The sequence below is a fragment of the Rhipicephalus microplus genome, unplaced genomic scaffold, assembly GCF_043290135.1.
Source record: "Rhipicephalus microplus isolate Deutch F79 unplaced genomic scaffold, USDA_Rmic scaffold_976, whole genome shotgun sequence".
In the NCBI taxonomy this organism is placed as follows: Eukaryota; Metazoa; Arthropoda; class Arachnida; order Ixodida; family Ixodidae; genus Rhipicephalus; species Rhipicephalus microplus.
In genome coordinates this window covers 688-7,500 of record NW_027465526.1, presented here as the reverse complement: position 1 = coordinate 7,500, position 6,813 = coordinate 688, and the positions used below count along the sequence as shown (strand labels likewise).

General features: G+C 59.9%; 1 non-coding gene across 1 annotated transcript; it reads right to left on the bottom strand.

Moving 5' to 3' along the window:
- Positions 1 to 1,202: 1,202 nt before the first annotated feature.
- On the bottom strand, positions 1,203 to 3,017 carry LOC142795955 (small subunit ribosomal RNA). The gene has a single exon (XR_012893435.1). It is a non-coding gene; the product is annotated as a small subunit ribosomal RNA (ribosomal RNA).
- Positions 3,018 to 6,813: the final 3,796 nt, after the last annotated feature.

Below are 6,813 nucleotides of genomic sequence, written 5' to 3'. Positions count from 1 at the left end.
ACGAAATCGCACAAGCTTTTTTCGCATCCACGGTTTGCCACCGCACACCAAAATGCCGATCCGGCTGCCTACTTTAGCCAACAGGTGGAGCCAGGCGCGCCGTACTTGCGCGGCACTTCCCACGTCCACCGAAGTCGGTGCCAAGGACCACTTTCGGCGCCGGAGCCGCGTACGAGCCTACTCGAGGCGGAAGAACGAAGCCAGCAAGGGCCTGGCCGCAAGTGCGTTCAATTGTCGGGACGTCCAAGTCCCTCGTTCTTCCGTGCTTCCTCTTTCGGCAAGTCGTTGCGGCACCTTCCCAAAGCGCGCAGACCCGCTAATCGCGACGAGCGCGACGTGGCCGTGCCGCCTTTCCCTCGGCAGCAAGCAAAACGCCTGGCAACGTCGACGCTCCCCTAACCGCGATCTCGCACCGTGTTTCGTGTGGCGAATTCAAAAGCCGGCCGGCGCTGCTGCAACCATTACGGTCGGTACGCATACGCCGCGGAGGGCGGGACGGTCATCGGAGCGTGCGGTTCCTCCATCGAGTACTGCGCACCTCGGCCGTCGCATCGCCGTGCCATGACCGGCCGCGCGTCAACGCGAACCGGTGCCAGCGAGATCCCTCGCCTGCAAGAACCGACCGGCAGCCTCCGTCACCCGAGGACGCGGAGGCGCTTGCCGCGGACGGCGGGACGGTATGCACTGGTGCACAGCGGACCCGTCACATCGCCAGTTCCTTGACCGACCGCCGACGCTTGTGCCGTTCCTCTCGTACTTGGCAGTCGCCGCGCGATTGTCGGGTCTCGTTCTTGCACGCTCGAACGGTCGGGAGGGCACTCGGCTGGCGTTTCGGGAACGCGCAGCCTCGCCTTCTACCGACGTAACCACGACTCGCCGTTCGCGCTCCGCCGCTCCTGTTTACAGTACTAGGCGGTCCCGCAGCGGTCGGGTCGCGCATTTCGAGCGCTTCGAGCCACGGTGCAGTGGCGGGTCGAAAGCCGACCTATGAGTGCGTTGCGCCGTTTGTACCCGCGTCCGCCACCTGGCCGACCGTCCAAGGTCGCGGTGTTGGCGTCCGCTGGGCGCAACAATTTGTCACGGGGTGCCGCTCCACATTCAGGCAGCCCCGTGGGGAAAAGCCGACCCCGCGTCCAAACGGGGTCAGCGGCAGAAAGTGTCGGGCGCAGACGCAGCTGAGGCGCTCACCCTTCACAATCCGTTAATGATCCTTCCGCAGGTTCACCTACGGAAACCTTGTTACGACTTTTACTTCCTCTAAATGATCAAGTTTGGTCATCTTTCCAACAGACCGGCGCAACCGAAAGGCCGCGCCGGACATCGGTCCGAAGACCTCACTAAATCATTCAATCGGTAGTAGCGACGGGCGGTGTGTACAAAGGGCAGGGACGTAATCAACGCGAGCTTATGACTCGCGCTTACTGGGAATTCCTCGTTCAAGGGGAACAATTGCAAGCCCCTATCCCAATCACGAAAGAAGTTCCACGGGTTACCCAGTCTTTTCAGACAGGGATAAAGACACGCTGCTTCCTTCAGTGTAGCGCGCGTGCGGCCCCGGACATCTAAGGGCATCACAGACCTGTTATTGCTCTGTTTCGTGCGGCTAGGAGCCGCTTGTCCCTCTAAGAAGGTTGTAAGGTGCTGGGAACCCCGCACCTATTTAATAGGCTAGAGTCTCGTTCGTTATCGGAATTAACCAGACAAATCGCTCCACCAACTAAGAACGGCCATGCACCACCATCCACCGAATCAAGAAAGAGCTCTCAATCTGTCAATCCTCCCAGTGTCCGGGCCGGGTAAGTTTTCCCGTGTTGAGTCAAATTAAGCCGCAGGCTCCACTCCTGGTGGTGCCCTTCCGTCAATTCCTTTAAGTTTCAGCTTTGCAACCATACTTCCCCCGGAACCCAAATACTTTGGTTTCCCGGAAGCTGCCCGCCGAGTCATTTGAGTAACTCAGGCGGATCGCTGGTTGGCATCGTTTATGGTCAGAACTAGGGCGGTATCTGATCGCCTTCGAACCTCTGACTTTCGTTCTTGATCAATGAAAACATTCTTGGCAAATGCTTTCGCAGTAGTTCGTCTTGCGACGGTCCAAGAATTTCACCTCTAGCGCCGCAATACGAATGCCCCCGTCCGTCCCTCTTAATCATTACCTCGTATTCCAAAAACCAACAGAACAGAAACGAGGTCTTGTTCTATTATTCCATGCAAGTTTATTCAGGCGACTCGCCTGCGTTGAGCACTCTAATTTTTTCAAAGTAAAAGCACCGGCCATCTCGAGGCACACAATGAAGTGCACCAAGAAAGAACCGGCATGATGTTCAGTCCGAGCCGTCGCATCGGGTAGATGCACTACTCGTCTGGAACTGAGATCCAACTACGAGCTTTTTAACCGCAGCAGCTTTAGTATACGCTATTGGAGCTGGAATTACCGCGGCTGCTGGCACCAGACTTGCCCTCCAATTGATCCTCGTTAAAGGATTTAGAGTGTACTCATTTCAATTACGGGGCCTCAAAAGAGTCCCGTATTGTTATTTTTCGTCACTACCTCCCCGTGCCGGGAGTGGGTAATTTGCGCGCCTGCTGCCTTCCTTGGATGTGGTAGCCGTTTCTCAGGCTCCCTCTCCGGAATCGAACCCTGATTCTCCGTTACCCGTAACAACCATGGTAAGCAAGTAACCTACCATCGAAAGTTGATAAGGCAGACACTTGAAAGAAACGTCGCCGGCTCGTGGCCATGCGATCAGCACAAAGTTATCCAGAGTCACCACACAATACGGGCCGAAACCCGATCGATCTTGGTCTAATAAAAGCACCCGTTACCCAAAGGGCTCCAGGCTCACTGCATGTATTAGCTCTAGAATTGCCACAGTTATCCAAGTAGGAAGAAACGATCTAAGGAACCATAACTGATTTAATGAGCCATTCGCGGTTTCGCCTTATTTCGGCATGTACTTAGACATGCATGGCTTAATCTTTGAGACAAGCATATGATTACTGGCAGGATCAACCAGGTAATCGTTCGACTGCGCGTCCGTCCTCGCCCTCGGCGGGCCGGACGCAGTCTGTGTGCGGCGGAGGCCACCTTCAGGCGCCCCAACACGCTTATTTTGCACTCCGAGATGACGGCGTTCGAGCTCGCTACGGCACAACCTTCCCGAAAGACGAGTGGGAGCCGTGCGGCAAGAAGCACGTTCATGCTCGCTCTTTTTCGTTGCATCGACTCGGTCGCGCCGTGCGGGTTGCCCAAGCCCGCTGCACTGTCGGTGGACCGGCCGGAACTAGCAACGGAGCCGAGACTGCAAAGCCGCCAGACGACGGGTCACGCCCGCGTCTTCGGCGCTTTCGCATCTGAATCGCCCGAGGACGACACGGAACACACCTCGATATCGTGGTAAAACGGCACCGTCCGACAACCAGCCCCTAACGCATCAAGCGGATGAGGCTGCAGACGACTGCCGTGGATTCCCCTGGAGCAGACCCGAGGACACGCTTGACGAGGCCGAAGCCCGCCGCATATCAGACACCCGGTCGCTTTCGCGTACGCCGCTCACGAGAACCCCCACATAATAGCAGCGATAAGTACCCAGACCTCCTTGGGCCCTAATACGAGCGTACTCGAGAAAATTTCACCGCGGGTGTGCCCCGAAACGTGTGGCATGTTGAGCGTGCCACAAGTCTACGTCGCTCTCAAACCCGCCGAGGTCGTAGAATTTGCGACCCTACTCACGAAATTCCCACCGAGGATACGGCCGCAAACGTACCGCACCTTGGGTAGGCCACGAGTTTGTGCAACACTACGCTGACGGCACAGCACCGAGGTCGTGCGCGCACGCACGGGAAAATTCCGCCGCGGTTTCTGCCGAAAACGTGAGGCACCACGACTCTCCGCAAGTTCGCGTCGACTGCGAAAGACCGAAGTCGTGAACGACGTGTCCGCTACTCGCCGCCGACACGCTGGACACCAAACGTACAACGACTCGACGGCGTCGTAGAGGCCCACGACGCGGTTTTCCTTAACGACGTCTCGGCGTGGCACCGACAGGTTAGAACGGCCGACCAACGTTCCCTGTCCGCCGTTCGGCTCAGTCGAAGGGCTCGGCGACTTCGGCAACGCTGCGAAGCCGCACGGTGACGCACGCCATGTCCCCATTTTTTTTTTTCTTTCTGCGTCTGCCGGGGTGCCCCTATAATAGCAGCGATAAGCACCCAGACCGCCGTGGGTCGCTCGCCCCGGCTGACGTGGTTTTTCGTACTCCTGCGGCGGTCGCCGTCAAGCACGTCCAAATACGCTACTTTCGTGGGCGCATTCACGCTCTTTCGCTTCGCCGGAGTGCCAGCACTCACTCTGCCAAAAACGGCGAACATCCGAGCGGCGGTTCCCACTTTTGCGTCGGCGTCGCAAACCCCGCCCCGGCAGACGAGGTTTGCCGTACTCGTGCGACGGTGGCCGGCGGGCACGTCGAAAGACGCCGATATCGTGCGCGAATTGGCGCACCTTGGCTTCACCGGAGTGCCGCCACTGACTCCTCCAAAAACGGCGAAGATCCGAGCGGCGCTTCCCACTTTCGCATCGGCGTCCCGAACTCCGCCCCGGCTGACGCGGTTTACCGTACTCGTGCGACGGTCGCCGGCGAGCACGTGGAAAGACGCCGATATCGTGCCCGAATCGGCTCCGTTCGGCTTCGCCGGAGTGCCAGCACTGGCTCGGCGAAAGACGACGAACATCCGAGCGACGGTTCTCACTATTGCGTACGCGTCGCAAACCCCGCCCCGGCAGACGCACTTTGCCGTACTCGTGCGACGGTCGCCGGCGAGCACGTAGAAAGACGCCGATATCGTGCCGGAATCGGCCCCGTTTGGCTTCGCCGGAGTGCCAGCACTCACTCGGCCACAAACGGCGAACATCCGAGCGGCGGTTCCCACTTAGCCGTCGGCGTCCCGAACTCCGCCCCGGCAGACGCGGTTGCCGAGCTCGTGCGACTAGCGACCGCGAAGCCGTCTCGCGACGCCGCTTTCGTGCGCGGCTCCCACTGCGACCTGGGTCACCCGAGGTCGACGAGCAAAAAAGAATGTCGAAAAAAATTTTTTTTTTTTTTGCGTCTGCCGGGGTGCCCCTATAATAGCAGCGATAAGCACCCAGACCGCCATGGGTCGCTCGCCCCGGCTGACGTGGTTTTTCGTTTTCCTGCGGTGGTCGTCGTCAAGCACGTCCAAACACGCCACTTTCGTGGGCGCATTCGCGCTCTTTCGCTTCGCCGGAGTGCCAGCACTCACTCTGCCAAAAACGGCGAACATCCGAGCGGCGGTTCCCACTTTTGCGTCGGCGTCGCAAACCCCGCCCCGGCAGACGAGGTTTGCCGTACTCGTGCGACGGTGGCCGGCGGGCACGTCGAAAGACGCCGATATCGTGCGCGAATTGGCGCACCTTGGCTTCACCGGAGTGCCGCCACTGACTCCTCCAAAAACGGCGAAGATCCGAGCGGCGCTTCCCACTTTCGCATCGGCGTCCCGAACTCCGCCCCGGCTGACGCGGTTTACCGTACTCGTGCGACGGTCGCCGGCGAGCACGTGGAAAGACGCCGATATCGTGCCCGAATCGGCTCCGTTCGGCTTCGCCGGATTGCCAGCACTGGCTCGGCGAAAGACGACGAACATCCGAGCGACGGTTCTCACTATTGCGTACGCGTCGCAAACCCCGCCCCGGCAGACGCACTTTGCCGTACTCGTGCGACGGTCGCCGGCGAGCACGTAGAAAGACGCCGATATCGTGCCGGAATCGGCCCCGTTTGGCTTCGCCGGAGTGCCAGCACTCACTCGGCCACAAACGGCGAACATCCGAGCGGCGGTTCCCACTTAGCCGTCGGCGTCCCGAACTCCGCCCCGGCAGACGCGGTTGCCGAGCTCGTGCGACTAGCGACCGCGAAGCCGTCTCGCGACGCCGCTTTCGTGCGCGGCTCCCACTGCGACCTGGGTCACCCGAGGTCGACGAGCAAAAAAGAATGTCGAAAAAAATTTTTTTTTTTTTTTGCGTCTGCCGGGGTGCCCCTATAATAGCAGCGATAAGCACCCAGACCGCCATGGGTCGCTCGCCCCGGCTGACGTGGTTTTTCGTTTTCCTGCGGTGGTCGTCGTCAAGCACGTCCAAACACGCCACTTTCGTGGGCGCATTCGCGCTCTTTCGCTTCGCCGGAGTGCCAGCACTCACTCTGCCAAAAACGGCGAACATCCTAGTGGCGGTTCCCACTTTTGCGTCGGCGTCGCCAACCCCGCCCCGGCATACGCGGTTTGCCGTACTCGTGCGGCGGTGGCCGGCGGGCACGTCGAAAGACACCGATATCGTGCGCGAGTCGATGCTTCTTGGTCTCGCAGGAGGGCCGCCACTCACTCCTGCAAAAACGGCGAAGATCCGAGCGGCGCTTCCCACTTTTTCGTCGGCGTCGCAAACCTCGCCCCGGCAGACGCGCTTTGCCGTACTCGTGCGACGGTCGCCGGCGAGCACGTCGAAATACGCCGATATCGTGCCCGAATCGGCCCCGTTTCGCTTCGCCGGAGTGCCAGCACTCGCTCGGCCAAAGACGACGAACATCCGAGCGACGGTTCCCACTATTGCGTACGCGTCGCGAACCCCGCCCCGGCAGACGCGGTTTGCCGTACTCGTGCGGCGGTGGCCGGCGGGCACGTCGAAAGACGCCGATATCGTGCACGAATTGGCGCTCCTTGGCTTCACCGGAGTGCCAGCACTCACTCGGCCAAAAACGGCGAACATCCGAGCAGCGGTACCCACTTAGCCGTCGGCATCCCGAACTCCGC